The sequence below is a fragment of the Mesocricetus auratus genome, unplaced genomic scaffold (genome assembly GCF_017639785.1).
Source record: "Mesocricetus auratus isolate SY011 unplaced genomic scaffold, BCM_Maur_2.0 Super-Scaffold_100004, whole genome shotgun sequence".
In the NCBI taxonomy this organism is placed as follows: domain Eukaryota; kingdom Metazoa; phylum Chordata; class Mammalia; order Rodentia; family Cricetidae; genus Mesocricetus; species Mesocricetus auratus.
Window position 1 is genome coordinate 102,763,044 of NW_024429189.1, and position 13,841 is coordinate 102,776,884.

Below are 13,841 nucleotides of genomic sequence, written 5' to 3' on the forward strand. Positions count from 1 at the left end.
GATCTCTTCAGGTATGACATTCTGCCATGAATTAGACTAGTGTGCAAAGAGGCCACTGATATGAGCCAACAATTTTACGTGGATTTCACAAATGCACTTCAAATGGTTTTCTATCACAGAATGATCCACACTGGGGTGTTCACACTCTGTTTTCTTTTCTGAACAAAGTAGAGGTCCTTACACAGATCATCATGGAAAAAATGTAACAATAGGAATATTCTACTGTTTTTCTTGCTGTAATAGATGCACATTTCTTTCTAACTCTACTCCAGTGAAGTAGGTGTGAGATACTCAAAAAAGAAAACTGTAAACTTGAAGTTTATAGCAGTCTTTTTCAGTAAGGAAGATGAAATCAGAAGAAAGCTTTGGATTCATGTTGTTCAGAAGCTCAACTGCTGGTGTCTGCAAAGAAAGATGACAGGAAAAAGGTAAATTACACAGTCAGGCTGGTCTCCCTGAAAGACAATGAGGAAATTTGGAGTTGAGAGTGAGTAACTGGATAGAACATACAGATATCAAGGAGAGAGAGCCACAAGTAACACAGTTAAGTAAGCAGAGGAGAAGGAAGAAGATACTAGAGATAAATCCATAACAGAAAGTCACACATAAAAACAAGCTATATACCTGAAGAGGATGAAGCTAATCACATAGACCTATAACTATAAAATGTCTCAAGAATGAAGATGCCTGGTGATTCTAGAAATATTTATAATAACTATGGACTTTAAGTACTCATTTTTATAAACACTTTCTGTGAATAATAACACCACATTAAGGGAGTTAATAAATGTTCTCTTTGGCTTTAGAGATAGAAATAAAGAGAAAGTGAAGGACACAAGTTTGGGATATAAAAAATGAAGGAAGAGGATGATTTAGGGTTACTGAGCCATGGAACACTGAACAGAAGAAATGGGCTTTCTGTGGATGACCCAGGGGTGGTGAGTGACCTCTCTATCAACATTACTCTTTAGGTGTTCTTATACAACATTTAACTCTGTATCAAGAAAAAAGATTTTCCCAGAAGTAACAGTGGCTAGCCTTCACATTGTGTCCATCAGCAAGACTAGAGTTTCTGATCAAACACACACATTTTTTAAAGATTCGGGATGATTGGACCTCAGCAATGTTGAATACTTATCATAAATTGAATACTGCCTCAGTTGCATCTAAGATTTAAGAAAAAAACCTCTAAATTTCACACTAGTCTCAAGTAACATAATTATGACCCAGAACAAAGCTAAATAATATTTATAGGAATGGGACCTGTGTTTATATCAGTAGTAGAACGCATGCTTAGCAATATGTGAGTCCCTGGAACATGAATACAAAATTCCATTCCCTAAGTATAACATCCTTCAACCTGGCATCTATTCTAATCTGTAAGAATGCAAGGACATATGACCAATAAAGGGAAAATAATTCTTTAATAAAAATCAGTTCATATCTACCACAGATATAATAATTAGCAATCTAGGACTCTAAAGCTATGATTATAATTGCATTCCATATGCCTTGGAAGCAGTCAATTCAATGTTTTAAAGAATATAATAGACAGAGAAAGTACCTGCTCCCACTACTGGGTGTCTCACAAGAGTACCAAGCTACAACTGTAACATATATTCAGGGTGACTATGTCAGTCCCATATAGGCTCCCTGATTATCAGTTTCATCTCTGATTCTTTTGCTGGCCTTTGGGACTATACTCCTCATGATAGGTCAGAGGTGCTTAGTCTTATTGCAATTTGGTATGACATATTTTATTGATATTCATGGGAGGCCTGCTGTTTTCTTAACATAAATGATGAAAGAGCAGTGGATTAGGGGGTAGTGGGTACAGAAATGGATGCTGAGAGGGCCTGAGAAGAAAGAAGGAAGGAGAATCTGTGGCCTGGCTGTAAAAAAAGAAGAATATAGTAGAAGTTAATAAAAAAGAAAAAGAAATCACATTAGATCAGATCATTACAGATAACACAGAATGAATATTTGTGACTCTGGAGACATAGCTATAAAATCTATTTAACATGACACAGAGAGCTGGTTATAAAATAAATTAATAGCATATCACAGATCTTCGGAATAATTTCAAGTGACCTAGTATGACGGTAATGAATTCTCAGATGAGAAGATATAGAAGGAAAAAATATCTGAATGGGCTTATGGGATGACACAGTCAGTGGGGCACTTGTTGTTTAAGCATGAGGACCTTCCTGATTTTGAATGTTAAGCAGTCATATAAAAAGCCGTTCAGGAATGATGTACATTCCTGTAATCTCAGCACTGAGCTGCAGAGACAGGAGCATCTGTGTGACTTACTGGCCAGTCAGTCTGGCCAAAGCAGTGAGCTTCAAGTTCAGCATGAAATTCTCTCTCAAAGCTAAAGTGAAAGCAACTGAGGAAGACAAGCATTAACCTCTGGCTTCCACATGCATTAGCATACATGTGTACACAGAAACACACACACACACACACACACACACACACACACATAGACATTTTAATACATGTCTAGGAAAATTATTAAATGCGGTGAATAATATATAGAAAATGATTGTCCCCACTAAATCTCCTCAAAAATAAAGTCAGATCAAAATTTGAAAACTTAATATGAGAAAACAACTATTTATTAACCAAATTTCTCAAGACATAAGTAGTAAAAGCCAGCTCTGAGGTGTATTCATCAACAGCCTTGCCTTATCTGCATTTGCATGGAGTGTCTGCTCGTGGACATTTTCAAACTCTTTTACCTATCCTTTAGCTGGTTTCATTCTTGATTTAGTCATTACTGAAATTAACACTGATATTCTGTCTTCTTCATTACCCACCAATACAGCACTGAGTTCCCACTGATGACTCCATGTTTTATTCCCCTTACTCTTACAACATCACTGACTTTGTGTGTTTTGGATCACTGTTGTCAGACAGGCGAATTTTTAGGACTGTTATATTTTCATGATGAATTTCTTCCTTTATTGTTGTAAAATGACCTGCTTTACTCTTGTCGATAGTCTTTATTCTAAAATAAAGAAGCCTAACTTTGTTTTGCTTAGGTTAGTATCCATTTTACATTTTCTACATCCAATTTATTCTTGTTTTCATAAAAAAGGTTTCAAATGAGCAACACTAGGATATTTCTATTTTTAATTCCAACAGGTATCTCTGTCTTTAATAAGATATTCAATCTCTTTACTTTTAATGTGATTACTGATAGCATTAGGTTGATGATACTTCCTTGTTTCTATTAAGGTTGTTTTGTTTTGTCTCAAAATATTTTTTTACCTTATCTTCAATTTTATAATATATATTTGGATACAGAATTTTAGGTTGATTTTTTTGTTTCAGTAATTCAAGTGTTCTACTGTTTTGTATTATTGGTGTATCTGATTAGAAGTGTAGTGTGATCCTTATTTTTGTTTTTCTGAATGCAATATTTTTCTTTGCTGCTTTCTCATCCTTACTTTCCAAGAATTATTTTTGGATTGTTTTCATGGTAGTTAGTATTCTCAGAATTATTGGTGTATAATACAGACAAGATTTTAGTATGGGGGCAGATGATGTTCTGCACAAATATGTTGTTGACACGAACACTGTCATATTAAGAAATCCAGGGAAATAACGAAGCCTTCCCTGGGCGAGGTTCAAAGAGATGGCAAACCATTTGTTAGGTCCTAGTATAAATGTTGACAGTATGTGCCGAAATTATTGATCACAGCTTCCTTTTCCTTGATGAAAGAAATCTGAGATTGCTCCTCTATAGAGACCTCCTATTGAGATTAAATAAGTATACTCCTTATTCATCTGCATATCATGCACTCATCTCTTTATTTAACTGTGTACCACAAACCCACTTCTTCAATTAAGATGTGTAAAATAAACATACTGGGTTTCCAGATTGCTGTTCTTGTAGGTGGCACTCATCATGTGGGCCACCAGAGTGAGGGAGCCTGGCCTATCTGATCCCAGCTTTTCTGTACTTGTGTCTGCATGTCTGTCCTTCATTCATTCATTCATTACCCTTGTTAGGTCAATCCATGAAGCCATGAAGAGTATGGAAATTGAGTAGGAAATGTCAGGTAGGACAAATAAATAAATAAATAAAATGGGTTATTTCTTGTAGGTGATTCTGATAACCTCAATAAAATTTTAAGCTGCCTTCTAAATATGGTGTACAGTGCACATTTTCAATAATTCTTCTGCAATATTGAGACCCCCATGGAATTCAATCACTGCAAAGATGAATAGGTCTTTTTATTGCACCTCTTAATTTTTAAAAAATCATACCCTATAAACACTTTTAAGGTTTCCTTGACTTCTCTCTTTGACCATGTATCTCAGCTAGGTAAATTCATCTCATTATTTATTCTCTCACATGGTAGTGATAGACCAGTAAAAAGAATCTTGCATGTCTGGGGACATTAATTATACTTGGAAAAACACCACTAAATTATAGCTAATAGAACTTCTAGTACCATTCTTACATTGTATGTAACCTGAGTTTTATATGGCAAAGGTTCAGAATCAGGTAAACTACATTTGCCCAAGACTAAGTGATATTTTTAATTAATATCAAAAACTGAATGACATCAGTTTCTAATATGAGCCAGTAAATTTGTTGCCATTCCAATTCCTTGTAGGGGTCTGACTCAAAACCTTCCTGAGTAAGAGCGAATCATCAGTACATCTGGAATAGTCAAGAAGCTTGCAAAGTTTGATTAACTAGAGATTCCTGCCTGATAGAACAGAAGACTATTACTGCACAGAAGAATCCTGTTACAAGAAACTTCTCTAGACAGAAGCTTGTCTTAGAAATGTGCCTTCCTCTGGAATCAGGGCAGACCTAGTCAAACTTGGATACTTCCCAGTGAAAATCCAAGTCTATGATAACTTACATAGTGACAGCTTTTGCTTCTTCCCAGCTTTGGTTGATTTTGGTATCTTGAGCCAACTTAGAGCTCTTGTCCACATTTTATATTTTACAGTTAAAATAAGTATTAACAACTCTAGCACAAAATAATTTCTAAACTCTATTGGAATAAAGCTCAAAGCAAAACGTTGGAGCACCTACTGGACATCATCAGTAAACACCTCAATTAAGCACTAGTTTCCACATAGGGATTAGGTGACTCTGGGAAGAGAATTAGTCCTAATAACAATTTAAGGATTAGAGGAGCATGGCAACAACCAGAGTCTGTTAACACCAGACAACTCTTTGTGGTGCTCGACTCTCCTAAGACAAATTGAGATTCTTTAGAAATTGTGTGAAGGGAATCTATGGGAGTTAGATGAAATACCTGATTCTGTCCTATTTTAAATCTCTAACTTGTTGGGTAAACAAGAGATTTAATAGCCTTCCCTCAAAGCCATTATGGTGTGTTCAACCCAACAGACTGGAGAGTAGCTTTCTACTCCAGGTCTAGAGAGACAGGCATCCTTCCTATCACATTCTTGCAGTACTAGTTTTACCTTGAGGATATACCTCATTTATCATGTTGGAAAATGAAAGGTAAGTGTAGCAGATGAAGGTTATCCTGGTATTCCAATTCGAGACCAGCCTAAGCTTCCAAATGCCAGCCATGTGCAGACAGATGAATAAACTCAGCCAAGTTGAGACGATAAGAGCTAACCCCCAAAATCTTTAACTTAATAACAATCCATAAACAATAAATTCTTTCAACTAGAAGCCACTAAGGCATTGAAGTTGTCATGGAACATTATGACAGCAGCAGGTAATTGATGTTTCCCACATGCCTAAATGTTTGAATGTAAAAATTGTATCTAGATGGTTTTGGGGGCTCCATACAACTAAGCCTTCTTCAACTGAAACACACAAAATCTTGGGCTGATGTATGAAAGTCTCTGTCAGTTTAGACCTATTTCTCACAAAATATATTACCAAATCCTGCCCCACTATTGTCCTCCAGTTAACTTTTAAAAAAATGATACGTCTTGGGTTAGTTTTAGTCATAGTTGCCATGGTTAGTTTTAATTGTCAACTTGATACAATCTAAACTTACCTGAGACAAGAATCTCAATAAGGTATTATCTAGTTCAGACTGTTCTGTGGGCATGTCTGAGGGGATTAACATCATTACATTAACTGATATAGGGAAATGCTCACTATGGGTTGGCCCAGTCCCTGAACTTGGAATTGTGAACTAGATAGAAGAAGGAGGAGGACAAGGAGAAGGATGAGGATGAGGAGGAAGAGGAAGAGGACGCATTTAGGATATATTCACTGTTTCTCTGTTCTTGACTAAGAATGTGAATAGCTGTTTCATGTTCCTGATGTCTTGACTTTTGGACTACACTGTGAAACTGTGAGCTAAAATAAACCCTGTTTCCTTTGCAAGATTGTTTTGCTGTAGAAACTGGAAATAGAACTAAGACCGATATTGATACCTAACAACGTGTTTCTTATGCCTCTTGAATTGTTTCAGGACTGGAATTTGGAAGTGCTAGGTATATTGCCTAGAAACACTATGTTTGAAGCAGAATATAATGGGCTCTCCTAGCGGAGACTTGGAAGTGAGTAATTCTATGAGAAATGTGTATGATTGATGAAGGCTCAGCTCATAATGCTTCAGGAGGTAACAAGTACTCTATAAGTAACTGGACGATGGACCATTTGTGTAATACTTTGACCAAAAACCTAGCTACATTATGTGTCCAGAGAGTTTGAATGGGGCTAAGTTTTACATGCTTATTTATTAGGCAGGGGAAATTTCAACACAATACAGTATTCAAGGGTGGTACTTAAAAGGCAGCTGTAATTGATAAAATTATCAGTGTTTTAGTAGAGAACCATGTGTTTCACTGTGACAGTAGAGAATGTGTCTTAAGATGAGGACTCCACAAAGGACAGGCATCATCTTGTGAGGATATAAATTCATTTAAAGGCAGAAAGCTTATGTTGAAAGGGCTCCCTGAACCTTAAAACAACTGCCTTGCAAAGTATTTCCATAGAGTCAGCATGCAGAAGTGGATAAAACTCTGGTCCAAGGGAACCTGGCTACATCTCATGTTAGCCAAGCTTTGTGGTCTTTTAAGATTTGCCCATGTAGCACTACTGGTTTTGAAAGATGCAAGATTGAAGGGTTTATGGAAAATATCTGAGACCAGTTGCTGTGTGGCAAATTTGGGGTACCTATAGAGACATCCTGAGTGACCATTGCAATGGAGGAGCCAGAATATTAGGGATTCCAGAGTCATGGGGTATCTGCCACAGAATTACAGGTATGTAGTGGAATTACAGTGAGAAACCAACTCTAGCCTTGTATGAATTTTAGCATGTCTATCATGGTTAGCAATATGACCTTTGAATTAATTTCCAGGAGAAATGAGCTCCAATCTCCAGTCTACTGAATAATCATGGTATGAGTTGGCAAATTGCTCAATATCTTTTAGCCTCATTTTTAGCCTCATTTTTTTTCATCTAAAAATTGAGGATCAATACCTACTCAAACCACTTCAGATATTTAGTTCAGAGAGAAATTGTGATAATATCTCTAAAACTTACTTTAAAATCCTTAAGGTACTTTAAAATATTATTCTTTATAGAGAGGATATCTGCTGAGAGTAGCATAAATGTGAGAATTCAGTCCAACAAACCAATGGTATTGGGGTGACTTAGTCCTTTGGGTGGGTCTTCTCTGGGTACAAGACATGGTAAGAACTGAGGACAAGAACTGCTGGTGCTCTCTGTTTGGGATGGTGTGGGAACTTGCAGAGCTATGGTTTGGAGTTCCCCTTGGCCCTTTGGGAAAGAAGTTATGGCGAAGTCGCATAGCGATAGTTCCCTGATGGGAGGGGCAGAGTGGTTGGTGACATGACCTGGATTCCTCCTTCTGTCTTGTAATCATAAAAAGGCAACTAGTTAAGACTTTTGGGGCTTTATACAAAATCTGATTTTCACCCATTTCTATTAGCAACACTAACAAGAACTTCAGTGATCAAACAGAGAAAAATTCCTCTCCTCTTTTTCTTCCCTGACTGCAGGACTCTGCAAATCACTGACTTAGACAAGTGTTGACTCGAGTTTCCTGCATTTTTGTTCTCAATTTAAATCCTACATTAGAAAGATGTAAAGAGAAACTGGAGACCAACCATCGTCATACTATATGTAGAACTTCTTAAAGAATAGATAATGCATTATCTAGTCCCCAAACCCAAAGACATGCAGTGCCCACAGAGTTGACCTTCTTAGGAAAGATTCTAATAAGGATCTTCCCCCACCCACATGCTACTGTGAATCTGTTCACAGCATGGGAACCAACAGACAGATGGCACTATAAATATCAGGCGCCAAGTGTACACTATTTCTTTCATGGAGAAGCCAAATAAAAAAGGAAGAAAATTATCTTACTCTTATTATTGCCTCATTAGCCAAGGTTGCCACTGAAACTCAGGCAGATCCACCCATAAATAAAAATAAAAGTGGTGTTATTTTATCAAGTCATTCCCATTCATCAGATAGCAGTAGATTTTAATTGTTTTAATTTTGTGTGGTAAAGGCATCTAAATATCCCATAAATAAATTACACACACTGATGATCGTTCTCCTAGCTAAAGTCCCTGAGGCATCTTCAGTTTAAGCAAATAGACCAAGTTCTGCTCAAACAGAAGATGCCATTCCCGTGGTACTGACTGTTATACAAGTCACCTCTATTTCTGCTATTTCCTTTACAATGCTGCTCTTTTTTGTTTGTTTGTTTTCCGAGACAGGGTTTCTCTGTGGCTTTGGAGGCTGTCCTGGAACTCGTTCAGTAGACCAGGCTGGTCTCTAACTCACAGTGATCCACCTGCCTCTGCCTCCCGAGTGCTGGGATTAAAGGCGTGCACCACCAACGCCTGGCTACAATGCTGCTCTTTAAAACACACAGGCACACATGGGCACATGAATGCTCACATGTACACACATACATATGTACACACACACACACAGACACACACACGCACACCATTTCAGGTGGGCCTATTAAAATGGTATTTTTATGATTTATTTGCATACTTTGTCTCTGAATGGTATATCTTGAAAAGTGCCTCAATCTCGGGGTGTAGTCATTGTAAAAAACATAATTCAAATGTAAAGCATTTTTGGAAAAGAAGAATTTACAGGGAGTCTGTCACTGAGTCCCTCCTTGCTAGGATGTCCCAGTGGGAATTCAGGCATTGCCAGGAACAGACTTCATTATTATTAACTCTGTACTGAGATTCATCAGCAGGAAGATGACCCAGAAACTTCTTATCTAAGGCTCTTACACCTGTTATGTCTTGCTTTTTACATGCAATTAACCTGGAAATTATGTATTTATGGCATACAATCTGTTGGGAAATTAACTTCAGCTAAGTAACTGCTCTAATGTGTATGACTGTTGAGGTATACAGTCTCAGAAGCCATAAGTCAAACTGATTTGAGACAGGCAAGCATAGGGCATTGCTTCGCACCAAAGAACTCTGCTTGGCTTAGGCTATGCACACATCCCTCTTCTAAGAATACACTTCACAACCGAGGATCCCCACCTATACTGTTCTCCAAGTATACCCTACTTCAAACAACGGAGTGAGTTAGCCTTCTTGGCAATTCTTCATTAATGTTCCATTTTCATTTAAACATACTTAGAAACTATGTGAAATCAGCCCATCTGACCTGGCTTGGTATCAGACCCAGGAGCAGTAAGGGGAACTGTGTCCTCTGATTGAACATTTAAGAAAATCAATCCTGTTTACTCTGTTATGCTTATGCCTGTTTGGGCATGTATATGATTAAAATCAGATGCATTATTGGAAGGGAGGAGCATAATAGAAAAATAAAATCATATACCATTCAAATCTGTCCATCAGAGTAGAGAACTACCTATAATCTACTCCACCAGAAACCAAACTTCCCCTTGTCTTCTATTCCACAAAGGAAAGCTGTAAACAGTAACTTGGAGCCCTGTACTTGGGACACTTTACTCAAGCAGTCCACTGTCACTCGTGACAGCATATCTGATTTGTACTGTCACTTGGTTTCTGAATAGAACCTTCTTGCTAATTTTCACTCCGTGTGTGCATTTATTATAACTCTTGACATAAAACAAGCAGGACCTAGAAACACCCAGACTAGCCACCAGTCACCACTAATAACAGTACCATCTGAACCAGCTCTAGTTACACTTGGAGATAGTACCTGTTGGCTCTTCCTAGACCAAAATATATCCCAGTATGGAAGAAGGGAGTTTTAGGAAGCCATCTTAGCAGTTCCAGGGCTCATCCAGGGATGGAGTCAGGTTTGTGTGACTATGCTTATGTCTTATTCAGATTCCTTGTTGGGTAAGGTTCTTGTGGAGCCCCAGTATTCTTCATAAATATATTTTTCAATATATGAGAACTTAAAGGGAAATTTCTTGGAGTCTGTGTCAAGCTGGAACAAGGAACCTCCAAAGACAGCCAAATCCTACTTCTGTGAACCTATGAATTTTGCATTATATTTTCATAAGTGAAAATAAGAACCTGAACGCACAATGGTCAACTTGGATTATACAGGTATAAAGATGAGTCCTTTGAAAGAGACATAGTGAAATGATATGTAATTAGAACTTTGAAGATGCTAGCCTAGAATATTGAATTGCGACCACAAGCTAATACTGTAAGATACCAGAAGCTGGAAGAGGCAAGGGGCAGACCTCCTTACAGAGGTTGTGGATGGAGTGGCCCTTGGTGGTGCCTTAATTTCAGCCCATTGATGCTTCAGACTTGTGGCCTTCAGGCTGTGAGAATAAACTACTCTTTCAAATCATTAGGAATGAAGTAACTGGTCATAGTTGCCAGTGTAATTCAAAGCCTACAGGTGCTCTAAGATCTCATTAAATGGAGACAATAGCCCCTAAAAATAACAGGTCTTCTAGAACAAATGCCTTGAGATACTAATACCTTACTCAATAGGCAAACTGGCTTGTGTTCCTCATATTTTAGCTAGATCATTTCAGCTTGTTAACAGGCAGGAATTTTCTGATTAAATTGGCATCCTCTCTATAGAGCAATGTGATAAACACATTTAATAGATGGATAAATAAAGATATTAAGGAAAGAAACAAAACATTATAACTGGGTGACTACATAGGGAAATTATGGATTCAGAAGCCTCACCAAACACTATGGGTGTTGACAGGGAAAATCACAGGAGAAATCTGTCATATCTATAAAGTATGTAAAGTAGAATCGTCATCTTTTATGCTAGTTTATGCCTGCTCAAAATCATCTTTGGTGTGATAGGACTTCACCCAATCTCATCTTGCTTTTGTTGGTATGGTTGATACCTCCATAGTGTTTAGGCTAGACTATTACTTTGTTTTTCTGTTGCTCACAATTTGAAGTTTTGCTTTCTATGCGAATGGGATTTGGTTCCTGCTTTGTGAGAGGCTTCTTGGGAAATGAGCTGTTTAGTTTCCCTGTGGATAAGCAACTCAGGAAATTTCAACAGCAGCTAAACATGGTTGAAAGAACAATCAGCCCTTTCCTCTTTCAATGCCAGGTTTTCAGAGTATTTTTTAGCACTTGATCTGAGCGGAAGCAATTTCCAAGGAAAAGTGAGAAGCCCATATATTACAAAGCCAATGATGAGACATAATTAATTATATGACACTTGGGCATATTCATTCTATTTCTCCAAATCTCATCATTTAATTGAAAGCTGTCAGTACTAAGTTATTTCTTATTAAATTGTTATCACTTAGTCAAAGGCATCAAATGATACATTTGTCTCTTGTATGTCATTCTTAACACATAGTGATGATTCTTCAAAAAGCAATGTTTAGTTTTATGATGGGACCCATAAATGGGAGTCCATTTCATCTTGCCACAAGTTCAAAGAGTTCAAATCACTCCTATTGTCCTTAAGACATTGCTTAAGAGCTGCATGATGCTCTGCCCTTGATGGTGAGTATCTCCTAACTAAATAATAATATACTTGGGCCCAGGCAAGTTTACTCTCACCCTGAAGGTGACTATGTAACTATGGAGTCACATAGGATTAAGAGAAGTAATGACTCTTTGCCCCTCATACATGATAATAGAAGTCTTCTGCTGTTTGTCCCCACTGTTGGCTGAATACACAGGATGGTGTATGAATAAACTAGAGGCACATTCAGTGTGGACTGAGTCTGCCCTCCTGACAGCTATCCTGTGTCTCAGACTCTTAACACTGTTAGCTAGCCTTTCCCCCATCCACACTCCTCCACTCAAGAATGGACCAGGGCTGCTCTACTGGTCCCAACCACAGCCCCCAAACACACCTCATGACAGTTTTAACATATGGATCACATTTGACACGCCATTGTTAGAAGATGGACTGCAGTGTTGGTGACTCGGTTTCTGTGAGAGACTTCCCCCAGGAGGAAACATTCTTTAACAGCTGTTCAGCTCAACACATGCCAGACGGTCAATTTGATATCTATAGCTTTTGGATAAAGGGTTACAAAAAGAGTGACCTAATTTGTCATTGCAGTAGCATAGTATTCTGAATAGTCTGTGTAGTCTTCAGCCATAGATATTAGACTTCTACCCAGATACTTAATGTTAATGAGTTCATGGAATTTCTGTTACATGCACATTCATCTGGTTCTGTAGGTTTCAGGCTGACTGTAGTTACCTGAATTTTGAAAAGCTTCTGGTAACACTACTGTTGCTGCTCTATGTCCTTCACTTTACATAGCAAAATGTTACTTGAATGAAGAACAGAAAAGTGAGCACAGAAGTCCTCAAGATCTGCAAAGAAAACTAAGAAACAAAAGAGAGTATGTCAGTGCCAAGCTCCCTCAAAGTGAATGTATGTATACTGCTTAGTCAAACACATTTTCCTAAGTAAATTTTTTTCTCATCCATATCCTGCCCCAGCAACAAGGAAAGAGCTTGACTTAAATCAAAGCCAGGTGTTGAGGAGATCTTAGGTCTTATCCAGAGACTGAAATATCTCAAATCTTGGATTTGTCCGAATTTGAAAAACTTGCATGGACTTTAATGACTAATCATCAGAAATGCTCCCAATTCTGAAAGTGTGTGAACAGCATGCTGGTGCCATCACATGTGGCCACTGTGGTGGAAAGCTGACATTTTAACTTTTCTTAGTTTGGTGAATTTAAATATAAATAGGCATGATAGTCCATGGTCACCATGGTAGACAGCACAGGGCAGGGTTAGGATGCTTCTAGCATCTCAAAAGGTTCTTTCACTATCTCTGGTGGTATCCCCAGCAGATTGCCCCTTTTAGCCTCCATTCCTATAGGTGAGTTTTGACTATCTATAGTTTAAATTCATTATGATACCATTTTTGGCTTTTAACATAGACACTTTACTTGAATGAATGACAGCTAAGCCATTCCATTTGGAACACCTTAAGTGAAGAGAGGAGAAGCTGATGACTTCTTTTATTGTTGCTATTATATATCATTATCATTATTACATTTTCTGTGAGTAATATTAATCCTCAAGACCTCACTTGCATATACAAAAATGAGATAAAAACCAATATTCACTTAAGATAAATATTGACTCAAATAGACAGCTTTCTAATTGGATAATTATTATTAAAAATAACATGATAGTTGAGTATATTGTTCTTTTTAAAATTTCTTATGAATTGAAAATTCCTGATGACCTTGATTATCTTAGATGTCTTTATAAATTTAAGATATTAATTAAGAATTAGGTAAGCATTAAGATAACTATTTTATTGCCTTTATTTTATATATTTGTTTGTTTGTTTAATTATTATTTGTGGAGGTGAAACATGTGCTATGATGTGTGTGTTTGTGTGTTGCTCAGAGAAAAAACTTGCAATAGTTGGTTCTTATCTGCTACCATGTAGG

The 13,841-nt window shown here is 37.5% G+C and overlaps 1 protein-coding gene across 4 annotated transcripts in view; it reads right to left on the reverse strand.

Annotated features, from left to right (window-relative positions):
- Pak5 (p21 (RAC1) activated kinase 5) overlaps positions 1 to 13,841 on the reverse strand; it is a 279,635-nt gene that overhangs the window by 185,514 nt on the left and 80,280 nt on the right. Inside the window, exon 2 of one of the 4 annotated variants that reach the window (XM_040746373.1) lies at positions 12,626 to 12,753. The exons of the other annotated variants lie outside the window; for them this stretch is intronic. The gene's annotated coding sequence lies outside the window, so the exon portion shown is untranslated. The remainder of the gene's footprint in view (positions 1 to 12,625; positions 12,754 to 13,841) is intronic. 4 annotated transcript variants of the gene reach the window in all.